Source organism: Macaca thibetana, chromosome 3, assembly GCF_024542745.1.
Source record: "Macaca thibetana thibetana isolate TM-01 chromosome 3, ASM2454274v1, whole genome shotgun sequence".
NCBI lineage: Eukaryota > Metazoa > Chordata > Mammalia > Primates > Cercopithecidae > Macaca > Macaca thibetana.
The window spans coordinates 26151355-26178665 of record NC_065580.1 but is presented as its reverse complement, the minus strand read 5'-3'; the positions used below and the strand labels follow the sequence as shown (position 1 = coordinate 26178665).

The window sequence follows — 27311 nt, the reverse complement described above, 5'->3', positions numbered from 1 at the left end:
ACAGGGCAGGAGTGCAGACTGGCTAAGATTTAGCCAAGAAGTCACTCTTCTTGGCATTGTTGGGGATAGTAAAAAATTAAAAATTAAAAAAAAAGAAAAAAGAATACATCACAAATATCCAAAAATGGAGAAATGGTCAAATATCCAAAATATACATTAAAAGAATACCTAGAACATTAGTAATATGAAAAAATAGTCACAATACATTGCTGTAATAGAAATATTACATTTTTATTGCTATAAAAATATTGTTGTAATAAAATAATTACATTGCTGTAAAAAAAATGTATAAATAGTAGTAAAATATGAGCCAAAATCTGTACCTCCTCCATCCTATCCATACACTCCCCAAAAGTATATATGGATGGTAAAACCAGGAATCAAACAGCAAATATTAACACTAGTCATCAGGAGTGGTAGGATTATGGATGTTTTACGTTTTCAAATCTAGTGGTGCAAATTTTTGTACAATAAACATTTTGTACAATAAACATTTGCATTTATTTCAATATAACTGTCAATACGTTACAAAACTGTTATTCCAAAATGAAAGCCTACTCTAAACTCTCCTTGTTCTCATTACTAATGAGTACATAAACAACTTCTTTATTGACTTTATAGGCAGTTACCTAACTGAATTCTCTCAGCTTATAAAAGTTTGTCAGCTGGCTTTCTTCATTTTCCAGGTATACAATCTTAAAATAATGGAAATTTCACTTCCTCCTTTCCATGTTTTCCCTGCTACTTTTTTCTCTTGTCTAATGGCATTGGTTAGTACTTCCTGAAAAATACAAAGAATGTATATGTTCCTGACATTAATGAGAGTGCTTTTTTAAAATTGCCATTAAAAACCATGAAGACTTCTTGCGTTTTCACTGTTTTAAAAATTCGACTTTCAAAAAGGTTCCTCTTAAGCCAGCACCACCTAACATTAAAACAATTAATTAAATAAATGTGAAAATACTCAGAAATAATGCTTTTCAAGTAAGGCGTGGCATTCCAGAACTTTATTTTTATGGTAAATAAATATAAAAGAATAGATGAGATTTCTTTAATATTGTATGTATATTTATAAACATACTCACACAAGTACCTATCACTGGGGTTGCCAAGCACCAGAATGAGTTCCTATTCTCAATTAAAAGTTAAAATGATTTAGATGTGATTAAATGATCTCAAACTTCTTTACAAGTGATAGGTAGGAAGCAAGAGAATGGAAAAGGGCAAAAGAGGGGTGTGAAGAAAACACATATGAGAGTAAGCTGATAAGGTAACATTACTATGACTTAGCGGTCATTTGCGCAACCCATTTAAAAACTCTCATCTTGCTTTAATAAAAGTTTTAAAAGAACTTATAAAAAGAAAAACTAAGACGCTTAGATAAATCTTGAAGCTCAACTAAAATGTAGGCATTGACACTAGGCACAGAAGAAGTGCTCACAAGATTTTCTCAAATGAATTTGAAAAGAAAAGGGTATAATGTGCTTTTTTTTCCTAAAGATTGTTCAATGCAATCTACATAAACACCAGTTAGCAATTATGCTCATGAACATTAGAAATTCTATGAAGCATAATCTTCAGAGGGCAGAGTTACGAAAGGTCAGATAAACATTTTTATTGAAAATGATAACCAGAACCATCTGTGTGCACACTGTCCAAAAATTCATTCAATAATTATATAATGCATAAAATTAGACACATTCTTATTACATCAAACATAAAAAATCGTGCTGATGATTACTATATTTAGCCTTGATAAGATATTCTCATGTAACCATTAAGGAATAATTCAATTTAACTAAAAATTTACTTGGCCTTTATATATATATAATATATATGTTATATATAATATATATTATATTTTATATTTTATATATAAAACCAAAATATATATATTAATATACAATATATATTATGTGTGTGTATATATACACACACACATATACATATAGTGTACACACACATTTCTCACTGTTATACACACACACAGAAAGAGAAAGAGAACAGTGAGAAATTCAAAATTATTTTAATACCTCTGAAATGTACCTGACATGTAAAAATAAGCACCAAGCAGTGCCTGGTATATAGTAGGTGCTCAATAAATACTATAGAATAAAAATCAGCCAGTTTTAAACTACTAGGGCAGGAACATAACTGAGAGCTCTTCTATGGCGTTGCTCAGTTTGCTCAAGATCTGAGTTAAAACTGGAATTTCATGTCATTTGGAGCTCCACTCAGTAGGGAATGCCAAACATTAAACTTCTATTGTTATAGGTCATTAAGAATTAACTCCGAAAATTTCTATCCAAAAATGATGAGTCTCCTAATTTTATAAAAATATATTCCATTCTTAATTAGAGTACAAATATATTCCAGTTTATAATTTTATAAATATGGAGTAATACCTGGTATATATCAGACTGAGTTCCAAAGTGATAGATTCTATTTTTATGCAAACTTGCATCTTTATTACTGAGGTTATACCCTGAAATATGTGATAGTTTACCAAATGAATGGATGAATAAATAAATGAGCAAATTATATTATAATGTGTTTAATGTTTTTAATTAGAAGAAATATCTAAATTTTGTATTTATTCTTACTGTTTCTTAATGTTCAAATCCTCAGTGACTTTTATACCACCCTAAAACATTTGCCAAGCTGCTGAGGTTCAACAGTTGTCTCTTCTACCAGAAAATACATATAAACCAACATACTTTTCTGCTAAATGGTTATAAACCTTTCCTCATTCTCAAAAAGTGGACTAATGAGTACTTATTTACAAGACAGATACTAGAAAATCAAATGAAGATTACTGCTTTTTATGGAAAATAAATGGTTATTTTTAAAGCCAGTAGACAATCGGGTATCTTAATAAAATAACTTTCTTATATATAGCTAATCACTACTGTTAATGCTTTAAATTTATTGTGTATTATCATAGTTGAAGGCATAATTTTATTAAACAAAAATTGAATGAAATAAGCCATGTAGTACAAATAACCAGAAACAGGAGGCACTTTATCTCAATAGCTAAGCATACATATTTAGCTTTTGTACTAATTTCTTTTCCTTCCTTCCTTCCTTTCAAAACAAATTCACTAACATCTTCACTTTATTTTAAAACTTTACACATGAAGTTGGAGGAAAGAAAAAAAACTTCTGATGGCCAGTAAGCATGTAAAATAAAAAGTTTCTAAATTATAGCCTGAAAAAAATGAGATACCACACAAGTTCAAAGGAAATACAGAAATGAAAAACACTGTTTTTCTAAGTTTAAAATTCTCTTTTAATAAATATCAAGTTTTAAATTTAACAGACATTGAAAGACTCGAATGTTTAGTATAACTGCTGAATATCTCTTTTTAAAAGTTACACTTTGGAAGCAATATAAATTGATGGCACTACATATAACATTTGAAAATGTCACAATAAGTAATATCATTGCATATGATAGTACAGATCTAGACGATGATTATATTTAAAACAAGCATTAAAACCTTCCTGCCAATTTTCAAATGTTAAACTCCAAATTAAAAAAAAAATCTATCAGGTAGTCAATTTATGTAATTAAACATTAAATGAAATTTGATTTCCTCCTATGTTGTGTCACTTTAATTACTATATTTCAATATGACATACAGATATCATTTAAAACGCCAAAAGGATTATCAACATAAAATAAAAGTGTGACAAGGATCCCACAGTCAGTTGAAAGACACAGCCATTGGGGAAAAAAAGGTAGGCACAAATACAAAAATAAATAAATAATATACAAAACTTGCAATGTCATTATAAAACAAGACTAGCTTTTTGTTTTGTTTCATTTTTAACAAATACACACAATAAACTGAGATTTCCTATTTCGGGATTTCCTTCTTTGCCTTCCAAAAACTCAAGAAAAATGGGCTCACTACTTTATAGTCACTCCCTATCTCTAACTGAAAATGTTACTACAGTTTTATTACCCACTGACCTTGACTCTAAATGACTGCTGTTTCCAAAAATCAAATTTATTCTCAGCTGATGAAGATTTATCACCTTGGAGGCTGGTCAAAGAGACGTGCTTTTTAGTGCAACTCCTGACAGACAGACAGAAAGAAAAGAAAGAGGGGAAGAAAATGGTGGAAGTGTGAGGGACGGAGAAGAAGAAGGGAGGGTAGGACCGAAACTTTGAGAAGGGCAGCTCTAGTAGAAAACGTAACAGCTTCCCAAGGAGATTCCTTTGGGAGAAGGAATATATAATGCATGATTTTGGTTTATTTTTAAAAAATTCATGTGAAATCGCAGTCAGTTCTGCAGGGATGTTTATTACCAACAATGATACCCAAACTCAAGAGGAAAGAGTTTCTATGGAAAATCAACTACTAGTGTTCAAATAACACGTGTCTACTGAACATACTATATCAATGGCTTTTTAAGATATTTTTTCCTCCATTACACACTGACAATTGACTTTTTCACAGCCAAAACTTTAAAATGGCAAAACAGATTTTGAAGACATTTTCTGTAATTAAAACGGCTGCTTAGATGCTGAGAGAGAAATTCTCAAGGATAATGCTGCTTTTCACTTTTCTCTTAAAAGATTCAAATGAAAGAGAAATGTGTTGAAATCAAGTAATTAGAATTCCATTTGGTCCGTCATCCCTTTTCAAAATTTATTTAAAGATTCTAGATTTTACTGACAACTCTTTAGCACCACAATAACTAGGAAAATAATAGTATTTGGTGCTTTCAAATGAATATATATAATCAAAACGTCAATGTGATTTACAATCGCAAAGGAGTTGTCAAGAAATGTTAAAATATCTAAATACTTTTGAAAATTGGCTTTGCATCAGAAAGCTCAAATATCATTTTTGAAGACCATATAACTGTGGTAGATATTAACTCTTCATATATCCATCTATAACAGGGCCTCTGAATTTTTGCATGGCTCGTATCATTCTAAGGAAAAACAAGATATGTCCTAGCTTCCCTTGATGCTGGATATGTACAGGCAACTAAGTTCTGACCAATAGAATGTGAAGGAAAGTGATAAGCACGCTTCCCAGGACTCATTAAAAGAGAGGGGACAAACACCTATTTCCTGCTCCCCTACTCAATCCCACTGCCTGGAACAAGAAGATACTGAGCTTTCTTGGGCCCTGTGGATGAGAAATGAACAAAAACACATACTAATGAAGTTTAAAATCACAAGTTCCATCTTCTAATGAGCCTATGTTTATTTGCCTAAGAAGCATAACAGTAATTGTTCCAGAATGCAAAAGTGTACAAGATGTACTCTGGCAATGGAAAAATGCTTTTCTTCAATTCAATGAACAGATTCTGAATTTTAAACAACCCAATAATTTTTAAAAGTAACACACACAGCAAAGAATAAATGACCTCATATAGTGTCAATATTTCAAACAAATAAAAGAAACCAATATTCAGACCCTAAAATTAACAAGACTTGTCTTAAGACTTGTGAAAATCAAATTATTTGCTTTCCAATCACCAAGAAAAAAAATACAGAATAAAAAAATACCATCTCTCCACAAAGGAGTTAGGAGTTCAGCATGAAAATTATAATATTGGTAAGGCTACAAAGATCATTCTAGAGTAGCACACAATGGCTACTCTAGACACAAAAAGCAGACACAAGTTAAAGCTCTGGCCCTTCCAATGGTCAGCTGTATAAACCTGACCACATCAACTTTCCTCCAGGAGGTTCTCAGCTGTGTTTAGGAATATGGGATACTTTGTGTTCTGCTCTCTTCATAATTCTGTTGTAAAACATTAAATATGAAAAAAATACATTAAGTAGATATTAAAAAACAGCATCCTTGGCAAATATAAGAAACTATTATTCAAATAAGTATGAGAAAAGTACACATTGATTTGCATGTTTCAAAAGTAAAGAGGTCATTTAGCTTTTTTAAAGAAATAAGTCATAGTGAAAAACTAACTATCGGATACTACATTCAATACTTGGGTGACGGGATCGACTACACGCTAAACCTCAGCATCATGCAAAATACCCACATAAGAAACATGTACAGTGTATCCCCAAATCCAAAATAAAAGTTGAAATTGTAATTAATAAATAAATAAATCATAGTAAATGCATTATAAAAAAATCTAATAGAGACCTTTTCTCACTCATCCTTGACATTTTAGGAAAAAGATGTGGCTTAATTTGCTTCTCTGAAGATCTCCCCCTCACAACTAAATAAATAACGAGCCTAATATTCACCAGTACAAGTAAAAATGGCATATACCCTACAAAACATCTGTCATCTTATAAGATGCAAATCACATTGATTCCCTGATTGATCATAAGACAGAGTGTGTAAGACAGTCAACGAGCCGTCCACACACACCAGGAGGAAGACTGTTGTGGAGTTAAGGGTGCTGGTAAACAGCAATCTTAAAAAAATTTTTAAGAAGGTTTTTTTCATTAACTATTTTAGAAAGCCTGAAAAAATAATTCCAGGATAGCACATTAAGTGCTGTGAATTATGTTATACTCTATAGTATGTTGCTATGTGGTTTCTTGATTTTATCAAAATTACATCTGAGGGAATGAAAACCATTTGTCTACATTTAAAATTCCTCATCTCTACAACTCGATATTTTTCCGTGATGCATTCTAAATGCCCTAGTAGAAATTATTTTGAAAAGAAACCATTAAAGGTATGCTAATGACTCTGAATTGTGACAGATGCTGGGGAAACAGGCCTGTTGGCTGAGGCACAGCACCATTAACCATCTATCATAAAGTACTCTGGACCTGCTCATTCATTACTGCTGTGTTGCTCAAGGGGAGAGAAAAACAGCAAGAGTTTCTCTTTCTGAGGCAAAAATCATAAGCCACTCACTAATTCTAATGTCATGATCCCCACTGTTTGTCTGCATGATAATTAGGAAAATCAGAAGTAGTGAAATATTGTTTTAAGAACGTGATCAGAATTAAACTGCTGAAAAGGCCAAGGAGGAAACTCCACACATCAACTGGTGGGTCTCCAAAACTAGATACTAACTGTAGGCAAAAGAAATCCTATTTCCTAGGAATAAGTGAAGAAACAGAGCCCCTAGCTTTACAGGGAGGGGTGCAAGGAGAAGGGAAGTATTTAGAAAGAGGCAATAGAAACACATTATTACTCTGAGAAACTTCTTTCTATAACCTGTTGGGAATATCTGTCAATCAACCATTTGGATGAGGTGTACCGATCCAGCCACTGTGGGAAACACATATACGAAGCCATATAACTACACTTTGGTCAGTGACAGACTGCATATTGAATGGTGACTGTGCATGGTTATACCATATAGCCTAGGTATGTAGTAGGCTATACCATCTATGTTTGTGTAAGTACATTATATGATGTTGACACAACAACAAAATTGCCTAATGATGTATTTCCCAGAACATATCCCTGTCGCTAAGCTGTATGACTGGATATCAAAAATACATTTATTACGAAATATAGAATTTGCAGTTTTACAAAGTGCTTGCTTATATTAATACATTGCCTCATTTGATCCTACCAAGAAAGCTATGATGAAAATATCACCTTGATTTTAGAGTAGAGGAAACTGAAGCTCAGGTAAGTGAGGTGACTAGCTAAACATCACAAGCTCATTAGTTGAAGAGCCCCTAAATCACGTCCTTTGTCTCTAAAGCCAGTGCTCTCTTCTCTAAGACCTAATAGGAAGGAGGTGGCATCAAGGGAGAGGCCCAAGAGGAAAGATGAATAGAAATATTTTCCTTAAAAAAGTATGAAGAGCATGACTGCTACATATATGCTTAACACAGATTTCACTGTCATACAATGTGGAGGAAGCTTGAAAGTGCATATGGGCACAGAGGCTTTGGCACCAACCAATGAGTTTGCTAGCCTAAGACCAAAGCCGTCCCAATCACTGGGTTGTCAACCAGCAGCAAGAGGAGAGTGACACCTTGCCTCTTTCATGTCCTTGATCCATTTTTCACATCAAGGGTTAAGCATCAGAATGGTATATTTTAAAAATACCCATGCCCAGGTCCCACCCTGTAAGTCTGAATCCACTAGGGCATTTATACTCTCTAACAGTTTGGCAAGGGGACTTCAATGACCAGCCAGACTTGAGCCTCTCTCGATGCTGGAACTTCACAGCTCTTTCTTTTGCACCTGCATCCACAAATGATGGAGAAAATGAGGTTGGCACAAAATTCGCAACTTTAAAAGTTGGCTACAGATTTCACAAGAGCCAGTGAAGGACAAGAAGTGTATGAAAGAATCAAACAGTAAACAATCTTGTCTAAGGAGCTAATATCAAGCCTAAGGTATTTTAACCAAAGAAAGGAAAGAACTCAAGCCAGTCCTGAATAGAGAGATGAGAAGTTCACTTTCATACCAAATACTATAAATGTAGGCCATATAGAGTTTCCTGGTCATAGTTGTCTGATTAAAAGTGTTATAATATTATAGGCTCAAAAGTCTGTACTAACAACTTTCCACTGGAGTCCCAAATTATTGGCTGCAGTAAAACCAAATGCTCATTACCCACAAAAGGATTTTAAGTGTCCACCTTTCCAATGGGAGTTGGCCCCAAGGCACTAAAGAATTATGACAACAGGGGAGGTGGCAGTAAAATACTGCACTTTTCAAAAGACCTTTGAAGCGTTCTAAACCGTTCTAAAGAGGTCTCTTACAGCCATCTATAAAGTAGAAGTCAATGTATCCATTATTTACTTATTTCAGAACCATGTGGTAATAAACTCAATATTATATTCAATACCTCACTTCATTATGCCAATAGCTGCCTACTCTAGCCAGTGAAAGGACTGTTTAAATGGCAAGTCCTTCATTTATATGTAGAAGTCCATGAACTAATGTCATCCAGACTCTTCATCAAGGAAATTCCTCAGTGACAACTAGTCTATAAAATGAGCCTTATAGAGTCCTTCACTCTACATAACTTTCCGCGGCCTTACTAAGTGATTATAACCTTCTCCAATGCTGTGAATTTAATATACTGCCAGGAGGTATTGAGATGTAATGAAGACTGAAGGTGCCAGCCACAGCATGGAGAAACACAGCCTGTCACCTGTCTACCTTTGGAGAGGCTCTATTTCTCCTCACAACGAGGCTCCTATGTCCACCCAGGAACCACAGCTCCACCACCTTCCAGACTGCGCTGAGGGACACCCTGACTTCGTGCTCACATAACAAAACAGATCTGACCTTAGGTTGACCAAATGCAGCCCAGCATGGCACCAGATTGCCATTACACCAAGACTGGACTACTGGACAACTCAAAGGAGCCACTCCACAACTGAAACTCCCTGGCCCCAGCTCTGCCTATTCAAACTGATTCTCTTCTCTCCGCCAGCTATCCTGGAGGTTCCAGCAGGTCTGCTCAGCTTAGGACACGTATAGTGAACTGCACAAATTCCATTCAGGAAGCATTAGTGAGCTCCATTGCATGTAAATCCCAGTATGGAAATGCAAGTATAAATACTTCTGCCTCCTCCATCCCAATGATGGACTTCACATTTGAACATGGCCATACTTGGCCAGACTGTATTTTACTCAAACAGGAGTAAAGGTCATAAGTAGGGTGATCACATGTCTTGGTTTGCCTGGAGCATCCCAGTTTATGTGTGTTGTCCCCGTATAATTAACAGTGCCTCCTTTCACTTTCCCAGTTTGGATGACAAATTATCGGGTTGCCCTCGCTATAAAAGAGTCATAAAAGAGTTTGGAAATACGGAGAAGACTGTGATCATTTCTGTGTTAGGAAATCAGGAAGGCTTTTTGAAGAAGGAGAAATTTATGCTATGGGATGAAATGAAAGGCAAAGTTTAAAAGAGGGCTGAGAGGTGTGGCAGAAAGCAGGGGAGGATGTCCCAGGCAGAGGGACAGGCAGGAAGAGGGTTAGGGCAGCAGCAGGCCTGCGCGTGCTTCCAAGGCACGTGGGGGTTGTCTTGCTTTGGTGTATATGACAGACACTCTAAGCTTCTTGAGAGCAAGGACTATGCTCCATCTTGTGTCCCTATCTTCTGACACAGCACCTGGTGCAGAGGAGCACAAAACCCATGGGCTGCTATTCTACTGAATAGCATGGCAACATTTTGTCACCTATGTCCAATTACATGGCTCTGTTACAAGAGGAAGCTTATGGCCATGACACTAGACATTTTGCTGGCCTGACAGTTTAGGAGAATGTGGAAGAGACTGCCAGAGCTGGCAGAATCCATGTCCTTTGTGGAGACAGGGTCAGGAATTATCCTCAGGCAACAATCCAGAGACAAATTTTGGAGGAGTGGTTGAGAGGTAAAGGCACGTGACAATGCCAACATGGGGCCACCACAGCCCTCACCTATGCTGTCTTCAGCATCTCAACAAAATACTGACTCTACGATGTTCAGAGACAAGGGGAGCCCACAGCAGCAGGCCCAATTCCTCAGAGGAATCCCCAACATTCTCAAATTCCGGCCCAGAAAAGCCACCAGGACAGCAGCAGTCCCACTAAGGGGCTGAGTAGAGCAGAAATCTCCACTCTGTATGCACTGGACATCCCTTGCCATCTGCCTGCACCTCTAGATGAAAGGACACAAAGCTAGATGTGTACCCGCCCCCCACCCGCTACACCCTTGTTCTGCTCTCTAATCTTTGCACATACCAGAGATTTCGTAAGTTCTGTGAGTACCTGGTTTTCTGCACGTACCAGAGATTTTGTTTTGCACATACCACAGATTTTGTAAGTTCTGAGGCAAGGTCACAAGACGTGTTTAAGTAAGATAAACTCTTGCTGCCATAAACCTGCTCTCCCGCCTCAAAGTTTGAACCAAAATATCAGAAATGGCGGGAATCAATCATAGTTAGCCAAATCGCCTTGTTCAAACACTAGCCAATCATATATCTGATTTGTATAATAACTCTATGCCCACTTTTCTTAGACTATATAACACTGCTCGGAGCTCAGTGGGGGAGCTCTCCTGCCCGTCTCGTTTCACGAGCGAGGGAGAGTTCCAGGTTCGAACCTGTAATAAAGATCCTTGCTGCTTAGCTTTGACTCTGGACTCTGGTGGTCTTCTTCGGGGAATAAACGGTCTGGGCATAACAAATGGGGGCTCGTCCGGGATTTCCCCCAAGCCCACCAGACCCCCAAGTCAATGGATCTTAATCTGTAGGTAAGCCGGCTTTGTCACTGTCTCTGTCTTTGTCTCTGTCTGTCTCCCTGAAATTTCGCGAAATCCGTAATCTGTAATCTGTATTGGTCTGTTTTATAAGTGGCATGGTCTTGGCGGACGCGCTAAAAGACAGCCACTCGGGACTGGTGGGAGACGTCCCCCAGTGCCCATCTGGGGGCCTCCAACCTTGGTTGCCCCGTCTGACTCAGGGCGGAAGTCCGACACGCGCTCGCGAAGGCTCATCGTTTCTCACTGTCTGTCCGTTATTGTTAAGTGTTAAGCGTAAGTCCAAAACACAACATAAAACCTTTTCTTCCCCTTCCAGGACTGGACCTGTCGGATACTCCCCTCTGCTTCACACTCATTTTCGTCCCTCCTTCTCTTTGTAGGAGCAGTCCAAAGATGGGCAACAACCAGAGCACGCCGCTCTCACTCCTTGTTACCAATTTTAAGGATGTGAAGGCTCGGGGGCGTAACTTAAGCGTAGAACTAAAGAAGGGAAAGCTAGTTACTTTCTGCCGTTCGGAGTGGCCCTCTTTCGGCGTAGGGTGGCCCTCCGAAGGAACTTTCTGTCTCTCTATTATTACTAAGGTAAAAACTAAGATTTTCCTGCCAGGGCAGTCAGGACATCCTGATCAAATTCCTTATATTCTACTGTGGCAAAATCTTGTGGAAGACCCACCGCCCTGGATAACTCCATTCATCCTTGAGCCTTGCAAGGTCCTAGTAATGCGACCTACAAGACAAAGGACTCCCTCTGCTCCCTCGGCCCCTGTGCTGCCAGACAGCCAGGACCCCCTAACGTTAGAACCCACACTTCCCCCACCATATCCGCACCTTATCCTGCAGGACCCAGTCCCCCAGGGTGGTGCTTCCGTAGAGGGAAACCGAGAAGCGGAAGCAGCCAAGAGCGAAAGTAACCCGGGGGGGCCGGCCGGCCGAACGCGAGGCCGCGTACTGCGGGACCAAGCTTCCCAACTCCCTGACTCCACCGTAGCCCTGCCTCTCAGAGAAATAGGATCGCTCGATGATACCGGGCTCTCCCGTCTCATGTATTGGCCTTTTTCCACTAGTGATTTATGCAATTGGAAGTCCCAAAATGCTCGGTTCTCCGATAATCCCAAAGATCTAACCTCGTTGTTAGACAGTGTCATGTTTACTCACCAGCCAACCTGGGATGACTGTCAACAGCTCCTCCGAATCCTGTTCACAACGGAGGAGCGGGAAAGAATCCAAGTTGAGGCCAGAAAGCTGGTTCCAGGAGATGACGGCCAGCCAACTGCAAATCCTGACCTCATTAACGCGGCTTTTCCTTTGACCCGGCCCAGATGGGACTACAACACGGCAGAAGGTAGGGGACGACTGCTCATTTATCGCCAGACTCTAATGGCGGGTCTCCGGGCTGCAGCTCGCAAGCCCACCAATTTGGCTAAAGTATATTCTGTGTTACAAGGTAAGACAGAAAGCCCCGCTGTGTATTTAGAGAGATTAATGGAAGCTTTCAGACAGTATACCCCTATGGACCCGGAAGCACCGGAAAATCAGGCTGCGGTAGTAATGTCCTTTGTAAACCAGGCAGCATCAGATATTAGAAGAAAACTCCAGAAATTAGAAGGTTTAGAGGGAAAGCAGATTCAGGACCTCCTTCAGATGGCCCAGCGAGTTTATAATAATAGGGATACTCCAGAAGAAAAACAGTTCAAGGCAACCAAAGAAATGACCAAAGTTTTAGTAGCAGCTTTCCCCCAGGCAGGGAATGGCCAAAGCAGAAAGCAGACAAAGCAAGGCTCTAGGCAAGGATTAGAAAAGGATCAGTGTGCTTATTGCAAGGAACGTGGTCACTGGATTAAAGACTGCCCAAAGAAACGGAGACCAGCTAACCCTACCTCCGTACTCGTTACCCAGGACTCTGACTAGGGAAGACGGGGTTCGGACCCCTTCCCCGAACCCAGGGTAACTTTGCAAGTGGAGGGGTCCCCAGTTCGCTTCTTGGTCGATACTGGGGCGGAACGCTCAGTCCTAACCAAACCAATTGGAAAAAAGACTGTCTAAGAAAACATCCTGGGTGCACGGGGCCACAGGCATCAAAAAATACCCCTGGACAACCCAGAGGACTGTAGACTTAGGAACGGGAAAAGTCTCCCATTCCTTCCTAGTCATCCCAGAGAGCCCCTGCCCTCTACTAGGGAGGGACTTGCTGACAAAAATGGGGGCCCAAATCCACTTTGAGCCAGAAGGGCCCCAGATAACTGATTCCCAAAACAGGCCAATATCTATCCTGACTGTCACCTTAGAAGATGAGTACAGACTCCATCAAGAGCAAAAGCCCCCCGATCAGGAAATTGACTCTTGGCTCCAGCGTTTCCCTGAAGCGTGGGCAGAAACTGGGGGCTTAGGGCTAGCTAAACATCAACCTGCCATATTTGTGGAAGTTAAGCCAGGGACGGACCCGGTTCGGGTTCGGCAATATCCTATGCCCCTGGAGGCAAAAGAAGGAATTACGCCCCATATCCGCCAACTCCTAGACCAGGGAGTCCTACGGGCTTGCCACTCATCCTGGAATACTCCACTGTTACCTGTTCGTAAACCCAACAGTACGGACTACAGGCCAGTACAGGATTTAAGAGAAGTTAATAAAAGGGTCATGGACATACATCCCACTGTGCCCAATCCATACACCCTTCTGAGTGCTTTACATCCCGAAAAACAGTGGTATACCGTTCTTGATCTAAAAGATGCTTTCTTCAGCCTTCCTCTGGCTCCCAAAAGTCAAGGACTCTTTGCATTTCAATGGACGGATCCTGAGAGGGGCATCAACGGTCAGCTAACATGGACCAGGCTGCCACAAGGGTTCAAGAACTCGCCAACCCTGTTCGATGAAGCCCTTCATGAAGATCTAGGTGAGCACCGGCGGCAACACCCTGAAATAACTCTTTTGCAATATGCTGATGATCTCTTAATAGCAGCCAGATCCCCGGAAACTTGTGTTCAAGGGACTGAGGACCTCTTGAAGACTCTAGGGGAGCTAGGCTACCGAGCCTCAGCAACAAAGGCTCAGATCTGCAAGTCGGAGGTAACTTATCTGGGGTACCTATTAAAAGGGGGGCAACGCTGGCTAACCAAAGCCTGAAAGGAAACAGTCCTATGCATCCCTAGACCCCAGTCGACACGGCAAGTGAGAGAATTCCTGGGGTCGGCAGGGTTCTGTAGGTTATGGATACCCGGATTTGCTGAGTTAGCCAAGCCCCTATACCAGGCAACAAAGGAACGGCAGCCCTTCAATTGGACGGAAGAGGCTGAGCTGGCCTTTCAACAAATCAAAACTGCCTTGTTATCAGCCCCCGCGCTGGGGCTCCCTGATGTCTCCAAGCCCTTCCACTTATACGTAGATGAAAGTAAGGGTGTTGCAAAAGCCGTGTTAACACAGTACCTAGGCCCCTGGCAGAGGCCAGTTGCCTATTTGTCAAAAAAATTAGATTCAGTGGCTGCTGGCTGGCCACCCTGCCTGCGGATAATCGCGGCGACCGCCCTAATGGTCCGAGACGCTGATAAACTTATCATGGGGCAAGAGTTGCACGTTATAACCCCGCATGCCATTGAAGGCGTCCTCCGGCAGCCGCCGGACCGATGGATGAGTAACGCCCGGCTCACCCACTATCAAGGACTCCTGTTAAACCCCCTCAGAATAACTTTTCTGCCCCCAACCTCTTTAAACCCTGCTTCACTGCTGCCAAATCCAGACTTGGACGCCCCGTTCCATGAGTGCACTGAGATACTGGCTCAGGTGCATGGGGTGCGGGAGGACCTGCAAGATCGTCCGCTCCCCGACACAGAACTCACTTGGTTTACTGATGGCAGCAGCTACGTCCACCAAGGCCAGCGGTATGCAGGAGCGGCTGTAACGTCAGAGACTGAGATACTTTTTCAGGATGGACAGAAGCGTTCCCAACTAAGAGAGAAACTGCTCAGGTTGTAGCAAATAAAATTTTGGAAGAAATCCTCCCCAGGTATGGCTTTCCCGTCCAAATAGGGTCAGACAATGGACCAGCCTTCGTTGCTAAGGTAAGTCAGGATTTGGCTTCCATTCTTGGGGCAAATTGGAAATTACATTGTGCTTATAGGCCCCAAAGCTCAGGACAGGTAGAAAGGATAAATCGGACTCTGAAGGAGACCTTAACTAAATTGACCATGGAGACTGGCGCTAATTGGGTAGTACTTCTCCCCTACGCTCTGTTCCGGGCCCGAAATACCCCTTACAGACTGGGCCTCACACCATATGAAATCATGTATGGCAGACCCCCACCCCTGGTCCCCAGTCTAAAAGATGACTTACTCAAACCTGAAACTGAAAATGTCTCTGAGCTCCTGTTCTCCTTACAAGCCTTACAGAAAATTCACCAGGAAATTTGGCCCAGACTACGAGAACTGTACGAGGCAGGACCTCCGCCGACGCCTCATCCGTTCCAGCCGGGAGACTGGGTCCTAGTCAAGCGCCACCGGCAAGAAACTCTTCAACCCAGGTGGAAAGGACCACTGCAAGTACTCCTGACTACTCCCACCGCTCTCAAAGTAGAAGGCATCGCTTCGTGGATCCACTACACACACGTCAAACCAGTGGACCCAACATCCGACCTTCTCGAGCCGTCTGGAGCACCGGTTACATGGACTGTAGACAAAGCTAAGAACAATCCCTTAAAGCTAACCCTGCACCGTCACCCACATAGCCGTAACCATGTCTAGCTTGCCTATGCTTTTATGCCTTATACATCTGACTCTCCTAACTGCTGCGCCGTCTAATCCCTATGTCTGGAGGTTCTGGCTCTATGAGAACAAAACTCACCCCGGGGAAACCCCCCAAGCGGGTAAACTGCTAGCTAGTGCAGACTGCCCCCCCTCCCGGTACAATACTCCAATTTACCTCAATTTCACTAATTTCCAAATTGCCCAACCGGGGATACCCATGATTTGTTTTGAATATGATCAGACTGAATATAATTGTAAGAATTATTGGTGGCACCAGAATGCAGGTTGCCCATACCACTATTGTAAATTGCACTCAGCCAGGGTATGGGACAAATACCCGAGAAAGTCTAACCTCCTCAGGACTTGCTACCCGACAGGGACTCCCAACATATTCACTTGGATAATAACAGATCCAGGGCACTCCCGGTGGACATCGCCCCAACATGGGGCAGTCTACTACGATGCCAGTAGTAGCTGGCCTAGTAGCCACCTGTACTTGTGGCGGAGTCTAGTCCAGATTCGACCCTTAATCCATACACAAATCCACAGACAGGAAACCAAGCTATCACAAGACTTGCAGCCCTTCTCCTGGCTAACCCTATTACAAGAAAGGCTAGCATTCGCCAACCTCACCGGTTTAGGCGACCTGTCCTCTTGCTTTATGTGTGCAACCTTAGGAAGACCACCATTAACCGCTGTTCCCCTTTCCTCCCCACCCACAAACTATATGCCAGATTCTAATTCATCAACAGTTGCAATACCTGATGTAACCCTGTACCGTGACCCATACCAAGAGAAATACCCCTACTGTTATTCAGCATTTAGTAGCAGCCTCTGCAACCAGACGGCTACATACCCTAATAGCCCCATACGTGCTCCCCCTGGTATGTTCTTCTGGTGTAATATGACTCTGTTAAAAACTCTGTCCAAAAGCATCTCTGACGGACAGTTGTGCATCCCTGTTACACTAGTTCCCCGACTGACCCTGCTGACCCCGGCAGAGTTCATAGGCTGGGCAGGGACTGCCCCAACTGAAACTGCGCGACATAGACGAGCAGTTTTTCTACCACTAATTGCCGGAATATCCTTAACCACCTCTGTCGTCGCAGCGGGGTTAGCAGGAGGGGCCCTACAACACTCCATGATAGAAAACGACAAGCTGTTACGACAGTTCTCTGTTGCTATGGAAGACTCCGCCTATTCCCTAGCCTCCCTTCAGCGGCAGCTCACCTCCCTAGCACAGGTCACCCTTCAAAACCGCAGAGCCTTAGACTTACTCACGGCTGAGAAAGGAGGTACCTGTATGTTCCTCAAAGAAGAATGCTGTTTCTATATAAATGAGTCAGGGTTAGTTGAGGAAAGAGTCCAACGCCTACACGAACTAAGCTTAGAAATGAAAAAGCAACAATTCACTACAGCCGCTAACAATTGGTGGAGCTCTTCAATGTTTTCCCTTCTGGCACCCCTTTTAGGCCCCCTAATGTCTTTACGACTTCTATTCACTATAGGCCCCTGTGTGGTAAATAAAATTTTACAATTTGTCAGAGAAAGGTTTGATACCATCCAACTAATGGTCCTCCGTAGCCATCACCAGCCTCTCCTGCACCCAGAAAGTGAGGCTATATTATAAGACTCTGGAAATCCAAGATTGGACATCCAGTTACTTATGAGAAGGGGGAAATGAAAGGACACAAAGCTAGATGTGTACCCGCCCCCCACCCGCTACACCCTTGTTCTGCTCTCTAATCTTTGCACATACCAGAGATTTCGTAAGTTCTGTGAGTACCTGGTTTTCTGCACGTACCAGAGATTTTGTTTTGCACATACCACAGATTTTGTAAGTTCTGAGGCAAGGTCACAAGACGTGTTTAAGTAAGATAAACTCTTGCTGCCATAAACCTGCTCTCCCGCCTCAAAGTTTGAACCAAAATATCAGAAATGGCGGGAATCAATCATAGTTAGCCAAATCGCCTTGTTCAAACACTAGCCAATCATATATCTGATTTGTATAATAACTCTATGCCCACTTTTCTTAGACTATATAACACTACTCGGAGCTCAGTGGGGGAGCTCTCCTGCCCGTCTCGTTTCATGAGCGAGGGAGAGTTCCAGGTTCGAACCTGTAATAAAGATCCTTGCTGCTTAGCTTTGACTCTGGACTCTGGTGGTCTTCTTCGGGGAATAAACGGTCTGGGCATAACATAGACATCCATACAGCTGGCCCTGACGGAGGCTCACTGTGGTCCTACTTAGATAAAGCAGAGGCCTGATCACAGACTGCATGTACCTCAAGCTCCATGCCCTTGTCCTCCACAAAATTCCTCAAAAGTGGAGGCCACACCATGTACTACAGACATGGCTTTCCTCTCTGAGCAAAAACATCAAGGAACTGCAAAGTAGGAAGCCATCGAAAACGGTAACCGCAACTGAGGAAGAGTCAGCGCAGGCCCTTCTCTAAATGGCCCTTAGCCCAGGGAAGTCATAGGGTCCCAAACGATCACACTGTGTGGCTGGGCACATCACCAACAATATCAAGGTAGAAAGGAGGCTTTTTTCCTCAGAGGGTGTCGGGGTGTGTGTGTGTGGTGTGGGGTGGGCTGGAAGACATTCCTCAATCAACTGTTGTTCTTCCCTACCTATGCAGAAAAGACCTACAACCATGGTCCTGAACAAAGCAAACACCTCTACACTCTACAGCCATTGGTATGCATATCACCAACATGATTGCCTAGCTTTCTACATCGTTTGGAATGCAGGGCAAAAAGTACTTGTTAGTTCGTTTCATCTAGAAAGTGGAGACAATTGCTTTCACAGTTAATTTAATGTTCATCAACTAGACTATGATATCCAGATGTTTGGTCAAACACCAGTCTAGCTGGGTTTTGTTTGTTTGTTTTTTGGGGTTTTCTTTTTTAAATGTGATTAACATTTAAATCTTCAGACTTTGAATAAAACATTACCTTTTATAATGTGAATGGGCCTGTTAAAGAAAAAACTGTTCATGATACTTGTTAAGAAGGCACAGCAGACTTTATTCAATAGGGCCCATGGCAATAGGTGTAGGAACTAATGCAATGAGGTCTTGCAGTGATGGGGAGAGATCGGCTCAATTCTGACTCTAACAAGGAAGAGCCAAGATTTATAACCAAGGAGCAGGGTGGGGGGTCAGCAAATAGGAAAGTACCAAGAGGAAACATCAAGGATAAGGAGGTGACTTAATAGGATCTTTGCTGAAGCCAAGGCCAGGGTGATAATATCCAGGGTGGTCAGATAATAAAGGTGGGGGATTTTCCCAAAACTGACTTAGCAGGATTCTTGCTCAAAGTGGATTCTACAAGAAGGAAACCCAAGGTCAGTCTATTCAGAAAGGATTCAACAGAGCCTGACTAAAGTTTTGCTCGAAGGAGAGAATCTTTGTCAGGCTTCATCCAGTCAGTTGAATCCATAAGAGAGAAAGGCTGAGGTTCTCTAAGGAAGAGGATTCTGCCTCCAGATAGCATTCAGACTCAAGACTGCAACATTAAGGCTTCCCTGAATCTGAAGCCTGTTGGCCTGCCCTGAAGATTACAGACTTGAGAGTCCCAACAATCACATAAGCCAATTTCTTAAAATCCATTACGCATGGTGTATACCAATTCCTCTTACCAAAATATAAGCTCTATTAAGGCAAAGATTTTTGATACATATATTTTGATGTATACATATAGACCACAATGCCTAGCATATAGTAGGTCCTATACAAATAACTCTTCAATCAATGGAAATGTTAGTCAAATACATACACAAACACACATCAGTACAGACATAAAGAAGACTGAGAAGAAAAAGTCCACTCTTGCTAAAACAATGGGCATTGGTTATGATAGGCAAGTCATGTTATAAATTGTAAAAGCTTTACTATAATTCCACATAAGTACAATATAATGTCATTACAATCATAGAATGAGGTCTATCAATGATCATCATTCTCTGTATTCAGTGACCATATTTCTGCCTCTTTGTTTCAAGTAAGAACACACAGAGGCTGGAGATATTTACTCACAGTCTCACTCATTATAATAGTGGTCTTGAAGATAACTGATAGTCTAGGCCTTTTCCTCATCATTCAAGAGAGATGATGGCATAAGACACCAGTTTCACTATCTAGGAAGTTATGACATTAATCTTTGCCCAGCCACTTAGGCTGAGGAGGTAGGTAAATGGTGGAAAGGGCTGCTAAGAAAACTGCAACATATTAGGCAGAAAATAGGAGATAATACAAAAACAAACATACATCTCCATGCCTCTTCCAATGAATGATTTACCCCAAATCTCCTCTGTGTGTCTGGCTTACCCAGCAGAGGGAGAGAGCTTCCCCACCCTCAGTGTAACTACAAATCCCAAGTCAGCCCAAATGCATAGAAAGACCCCTGCCTTCTTGTTCTCTGTGCAGCAATCCTGAGAGCCTCTCTGAAAAATCACCACAAACACTGAAATACACCCTAGACAGGGAACCTGGAGACTTGGAGGCTGGTTCTGACTCTGTTGGTTTATTCCCAAAAGCCCTGGGCCTCTTTCTTCATGAAGAAAAGGTAGAGATTAGATAGGGTGATTACTAAGATCTCTTCAAGGTCTAACAAGAAGTACAGTGATTGTGCAAGGTAAGTTGACCCCGTCTACTCCAAGCAAGCCCAGCCTCCAAGAAAACAAAAGGAGGAACTAGGGCCCTAAAAGAGCAATAGCATGGTGGGGCCAAACTGGGAAATGGCTGTGCCACTCCAATCTGATGAGGGTCTCACCTCACTGGGCATCCCTGGGCACACACCCTCTGGGGCACACGCCTTCCCTCCGTCCTCTCTCTCTCTCTCTCTCTCTCTTTCAGTTTCACTCTGTCACCCAGGCTGGAGTGCAGTGGTGTGATCTCATGTTGGTCAGGCTGTCTCAAGCTCCTGACCTCAGGTGATCCACCCACCTCAGCCTCCCAAAGTGCTAGGATTACAGACATGAATCACCATGCCCAGCCCTCAATTTTCTTTCTTCAATAAAGTTTTGAAAATGAAAAGCCCAGTTGGCACGTGGTACAGGAGCTATTACTAGAAACAACTTCAGGCCACCTATCAAAAGGTGAATAATTACTTTGGGTGAACTTAGTATTGCACATTTGAAAGACTAGTTTGTCAACAGGCTGAGAAATTTACACAGACTTATGAACCAACCAATGGGCCAAATTATTGCTTTAAAATAAAAATTAAATCTGCCCAAAAGAACAGATATGTGGGACCTCCTGCTAAGACATGCTCTTTCTGCAGACCAAGTATCTGGGAAGCTAAATCGTAATAGTATGTCTATTTGATAAGCTTTACAGCCTGAATGTATGACAGGCATGAGGCTAAGAGGGCTTATTATAAACATCTCCACAAAAGGCAGAGGCCTACAAGGGCCAGAGTTGTTACACCAGGGCAGAGGAGAAGAATATAACCATTGCTTGTCTTTTACAATCTCTTCTTTCTTTCTATGCATTGTACTCTTTTCTAAATACAATTAATGGCTGAAAATGTATTTTGTAAATTAACACTTACTCATTTCAGAGACTTCAGCAAACACAGAAAAGCAGTATTAAAGTATAAGGAAAAAAACTCACACTTTTCTGTGATAATTTAAAAAAATACAAGTATGAGAAAAAAAGAAAAAGAAAAAACAATCTTACTATGAAGCTTTCCATCCATAGAGATGTACAGCTATTAAAGAGTATCCTGATTTTTACTCCATTAAACATCATATTGTAAATATGTCTCGTGGTATTAAATACTCTGGAGATACATCTGTTACTTGGTTTTTATTTAGAACTTTAAAGACTGAAAAATAAAGATTGGCATATCCTTTCCTCAGATGTATTAATATAGTCCATCAGCAATGGGCCATTCTTGTTCTGAAGCCACTCGGTCCATTTCCAGCTTTATCCCAAGACCACTATTTCTCTCTCACTTCTAAGTTATTTAAGAGTAAGTGTCTTACTACAATCTGTGAGCACAGGTAAGTCCTCCCAAAATAATAGTGCCCTGGCCAGTGAGAAGCTTAGGTCTTATGAAATCTCCACAGTCACAAGGCAGCAAAATAACATCTGACAAACTGACAGGTATCACCATAACGGGGAGAGGAAGAGAACATGTGTCCTTCTAACCCAAGTATTAACCAGCATCTTTTTTGCCCGGGCAACATACATGTCTATCAATGGTGGTCTTGCCAAATTAAACACTTCCAGCACACTTGCCCTTAATTCTATCTTGAGAGAGAGGGAAATTAAGAATTTCAGGCCAAATAGAGAAGAAAGGGGAGGCCATGCCAAATGAGTGAAAAGTCTATTTTTGAAAAGGCATAACCTGGCAGTAGCCTCAAATCACAACATTATTCTGCCTATACCTGGGATGAGCTCTAACTCCCAAATGAGGCTATATTCACATTCCAGAAACTTTCACCTGCAAAGTACGTATTACAAATCTAGAGAAACAGCCCCACAGCCATGTATCAAACTGTGAGCACTCTAAGAGCATTCCCTTAACACACAGCTGTCTGTCACTTGCCTCTGTCCTGTCTTCAGTGATGTGGGGACAAAAATGTTTTATGTACAGTTTCTAACGGATAGCAGACATTAACAGAAATGCATGGATGGGGCTAGGCACAGTGGCTCACGCCTGTAATCCCAGCACTTTGGGAGGCTGAGGCGGGTAGATCATTTGAGGTCCGGAGTTCAAGACCAGCCTGGCCAACATAGTGAAACTCTGTCTCCAATGAAAACACAAAAATTAGCAAGGCATGGTGGCAGGTGCCTGTAATCCTAGCTACTCAGGAGGCTGAGGCAGGAGAATCACTTGAACCCTGGAGACAGAGGTTGCAGTGAGCCGAGATCGTGCCATTGCACTCCAGCCTGGGCGACAGAGCAAAAACTCTGTCTCAAAAAAAAAAGAAGAAGAAAAAGAAAAAATAAATGTATGGATGGGTTTACAACTGGCATAGATCAATTTCTAGTTATTTTACAATTATTGATTAGGGAATTCAAACAACCTCTGCTATTTGCCAGACAAAAAGCTAAATATCCCCCTTCATAAATCTTGAGAAAAGGCCAAAGAAAAATGAAAATGGTATATTCTGGAAAGAGAACATGCCAAGACAAGATTATAACCAAATCAAAGCTGAGAACCAAGTAACAAATGTATCTCCAGAATAGAGCTTGAAAAACTTGCAGTCTTGGCAAGTCCGTCTCACTCGCAGCAGCAACCTTTGTTGCAATCAGAATTGACGGACGCTTTTTCACTTCAACTGAAAGATTTCTGTCAGGGTGAACATATTTTAATCCACCGCATGCATTTGTACCATGTCATTTACAAGGACAAAACCTGACTACATCAAGAGCCTGCTTTTGTTGTGTCACTCTGTGTACATGTTCCTAAGGCTCACAAAAAAAAAATTCAAAGAGAGGAGAGAGGAGAAGAGAGGACGGAGAAAGCAGTATTATCATACACACAGAGAGCATATGTATAGTTAGAGACGGAGCTTGGAAGTGGTGATGTGCAAGATGGAGAGACACAGTTAAAATATGCTGCATTCTAAAGGAGGATGTTATTTAGAACTTGTTCTTTTTGATGCCTCCAGGGTTGGAACTGAGTCACTCTCTCTATAATATATTGAGTTCATCAAGGAGGTAAAAAGTAATAATCAGTTTGAAGCACCAATACATTCTTCTATCACCTGTGCATGACAGGGAATGATGGGAAACTTTCTAATGATGCCACTGTCCATATGCTTAAAATTCAACATGGAGCAAGGAGGTGTTTAGAAAGGAAGAAAAACAATGTCAGAAATTAGCAAGGTGGAAGATCCAATGGTCACATTAAAAATTAACAAACAGGGCCAGGCATGGTGGCTCATGCCTGTAATCCTAGCACTTTGGGAGGCCGAGGCATGCAGAACACTGAGGTCAAGAGCTCAAGACCAGCCTGGCCAACATGGTGAAACCCTGTCTCTACCAAAAATACAAAACGATTGCCAGGTATGGTGGCATGCATCTGTAGTCCCAACTACTCAGGAGGCAGCACAAGAATTGCTTGAACACCGGAAGCGGAGGTAGCAGTGAGCCAATATGGTGCCACTGCACTCCAGCCTGTGTGACAGACTCTATCACCAAAACAAAAAACCAAACAAAAAAAGGGGCTCAGGTGCAGCATCTCACACCTGTCATCCCAGCACTTTGGGAGGCCTAGAAAGGAGGCTCGATTGAGCCCACGAGTTTAAAATCAGCCTAGACAACATAGTGAGACCCCATCTCTACAAAAGATAAAAAATAAATTAGCCAGGTGTGGTAATACACACCTGTAATCCCAGCTGTTTGAGGGGCTGAAGCAGGAGGATCACTTGAGCCCAGGAGGTCGAGGCTACAATGAGCTATGATTGCACCACTGTACTCCAGCCTGGGTAACAGAGAAAGACCCTGTCTCACAAATATATTAACTTTTAATGAACTGAAGAAAGACATGGAAAACAAGCAAGCATTCAAAAAGATGAATCTTTGTTTAAGCTTAGAGATAGCAAAGGGGTTTCATCCACTATGATACAAAAATTTGGGTCACTTAATTATATTTTTCCCACCAGTTCTGTATTTTTCCCCAGTTTTACTGAGGTATAATTGACAAGTAAAAATTACATATTTTTAGTTATGCAGCAAGATGACTTTATATACATATACAATATAAAATGACTACCACAATCAAGTTAATTAACACATCGATCATCTCACACCTGTGTGTGTGTACACACACGATGCATGCATGCAGTTAAGAACATTTAAGATCCATTCTCTTGGCAAATTTCAAGTACACAATAGAGTATTATTAAAAATACTGTAGAACTATAGTTACAATGCTGTACATTCGATCCACAGAACTTATTCATCTATCTTATAACTGAAACTTTGTACCCTTTAATCAAATCTCCCCACTTCTCCCGCCCCCAACCTCTGGCAACCACCTTTCTATTCTTTGCTTCTAAGAGTTCAACTTTTCTAGTTTCCACATACAAGTTAGAACATAGTGTTTGTTTTTCTGTATCTCATTTATTTCACTTAGTATAATGCCCTCCAGGTTCACACTCAGGTTGTTGCCAATTTAAGTTTATTTTCCTAACAAAGCTCTGAGTTTTCATTCTCAGCCAACAAACACTATTAGCAGAAAGATCCCATGCTCCCATTTCCAAGAAAAGGATCCCTCTCTCATGTTGACACTTCCAATTCAGTGACTGTCTAAAAGCATTTATGCCTGGCCTGTGACTAAACCACTTCTACTAATCAGAATAAGTATTCAATAACAAAAATCCAATTTAACCAAGAAAATAGAGGCTTTCAACTTTAACTGTTTTTCTTTTTCTAAAATGGACTTTTTTAATAACCAAAGAAAATTAAAATAAATGTGACTCTTGGAATTGGTAACCTATTCATAAAACAAAATTACTTTATAAAAAGTCAATTTATACGTATATAGAACTTAGCATTCTGTAAGAACTCCTATATTTAGATATTTATTCAAGGTAAGAGACTTGAAAAAAAACTACATTAACGACCTTGTCCTCATTTTAAAAAGACGGAAACAAAGGGCATAAAGAAAAGGAAGCAATTTGCCTAAAATTACATGGAGTCGTACCTGGAAGGGGAGGGTGGAGGGACAGAGAGAAGGCTATTTCAGATGATATTACTCTTCAAAAATTGTCAAAATATAGGAAGAGTTTATTCTCTAACAGTTTTTAATGATGCAACATGGATGCCTGCTGGACTTTGAAGATACAGGATCTATACAGATGCTGGTGAAAGCATTTTTAGTTCATGAAAAGAAAATTTCCAAAACAATGATTTTTCCTCCACTCACCCACAATACAGAATATTAAGCTATAGGTCTGAATGAAACTCTTCACCTCTTTTTTGCCCATTCCACTTTCTTCTTACTAAAACTCTAGCAATGACAGCAGTAATTCATAAATTGAAGTTAACAGTATTCATCTTAATACTGTTTGCAAATCATGTTTAAAATGGAATTTTAAGGCCGGGCGCGGTGGCTCACGCCTGTAATCCCAGCACTTTGGGAGGCCGAGGCGGGCGGATCACAAGGTCAGGAGATCGAGACCACAGTGAAACCCCGTCTCTACTAAAAATACAAAAAATTAGCCGGGCGCGGTGGCAGGCGCCTGTAGTCCCAGCTACTCAGGAGGCTGAGGCAGGAGAATGGCGTAAACCCAGGAGGCGGAGCTTGCAGTGAGCCGAGATCGCGCCACTGCATTCCAGCCTGGGCGACAGAGCGAGACTCCGTCTCAAAAAAAAAAAAAAAAAAAAAAAAAAAAAAAAAAAAAAAAGGAATTTTAAGACACAACAATTACAATAGTTGCAATATATGATCCTAGAATACATCCTGTATCCAGAGGAACAGTTGCTATAAAGAACATTATTGAAATAATTGACAAAATTGAAATCTGGGCTAAATATTAAAATAGTCATCAATGTTAAATTTCTTGATTTTGACAACTATACTTGATTATGTAAGAAACACTGATTTTTAAGAGGCAGAAGTATTAAGAGGTAAATAAGCATGTCTTCTACCCATGCTCAAATGATCCCCCTCCCCCATATATAATATATATATATATATGTAGGCAGAAATAGAATGATAAAGTGAGTTAAATGTCTAAAAATAGATGAATCAGAGTTAAGCTCTTTGCTACTATTCTTACAACTTTACCATAAGCTAAAAATTATTTCAAAGTAAAAAGTTTAAGAAAGGAATTTTAAAATTCTAATTTCTTAGTGTCTCTACCTTTACCCTGTGCAACACAAATGATGATACACACACACACACACACACACACGCACACATAATCTAGCAATGTTAATACTCAGTTGTTAGTTTTTGCAATAGTAGTAAGATCAGTTACCAGCTCTTTCCTATCATTCTATCAGAGCTATGAGAAAAGAGCTTATTTTTTGGAAATAAACTAATTTTTAATACATTAGTTCACCTGCTGTTGAGAGAATTATTCTTGGAATTGGAAAATATAATTGAAAACTACATTAACAATTATACAACTACATCCCCAATTTTTTGTTTCCTTTTTTGTTTGTTTGTTTGTTTAAACTTAACAAATATCCAAAATGGTCAATGGCATAGTTTTTCAAACTCTATTCAGAGCGTGGCTTTACAAACAAACTGTAGAATATCTCCCTTTAAATTTCTCATAAAACTCAATGAAAATACAAAAGTGATTGAATTCACTAATGAGTAAACACTGCTAATGTATATCACATTTATTCCTAAAAATACTCTATTGCAGCAAGCCTACCTCTACTCTCAACAAGCATTCTCCCAGATTAATGCGTCTTTATTATCCAAAA

General features: G+C 40.8%; 1 protein-coding gene and 1 long non-coding RNA gene across 6 annotated transcripts in view; both read right to left on the bottom strand.

Annotated features, from left to right (window-relative positions):
• CHCHD3 (coiled-coil-helix-coiled-coil-helix domain containing 3) overlaps positions 1 to 27311 on the bottom strand; it is a 1241194-nt gene that overhangs the window by 156069 nt on the left and 1057814 nt on the right. The gene's annotated exons all lie outside the window — the stretch shown is intronic.
• LOC126949716 (uncharacterized) lies at positions 3272 to 26175 on the bottom strand. The gene is made up of 2 exons (XR_007723897.1): positions 18109 to 26175; positions 3272 to 10570 (listed from the first exon to the last, which is right to left on the bottom strand). It is a non-coding gene; the product is annotated as an uncharacterized LOC126949716 (long non-coding RNA).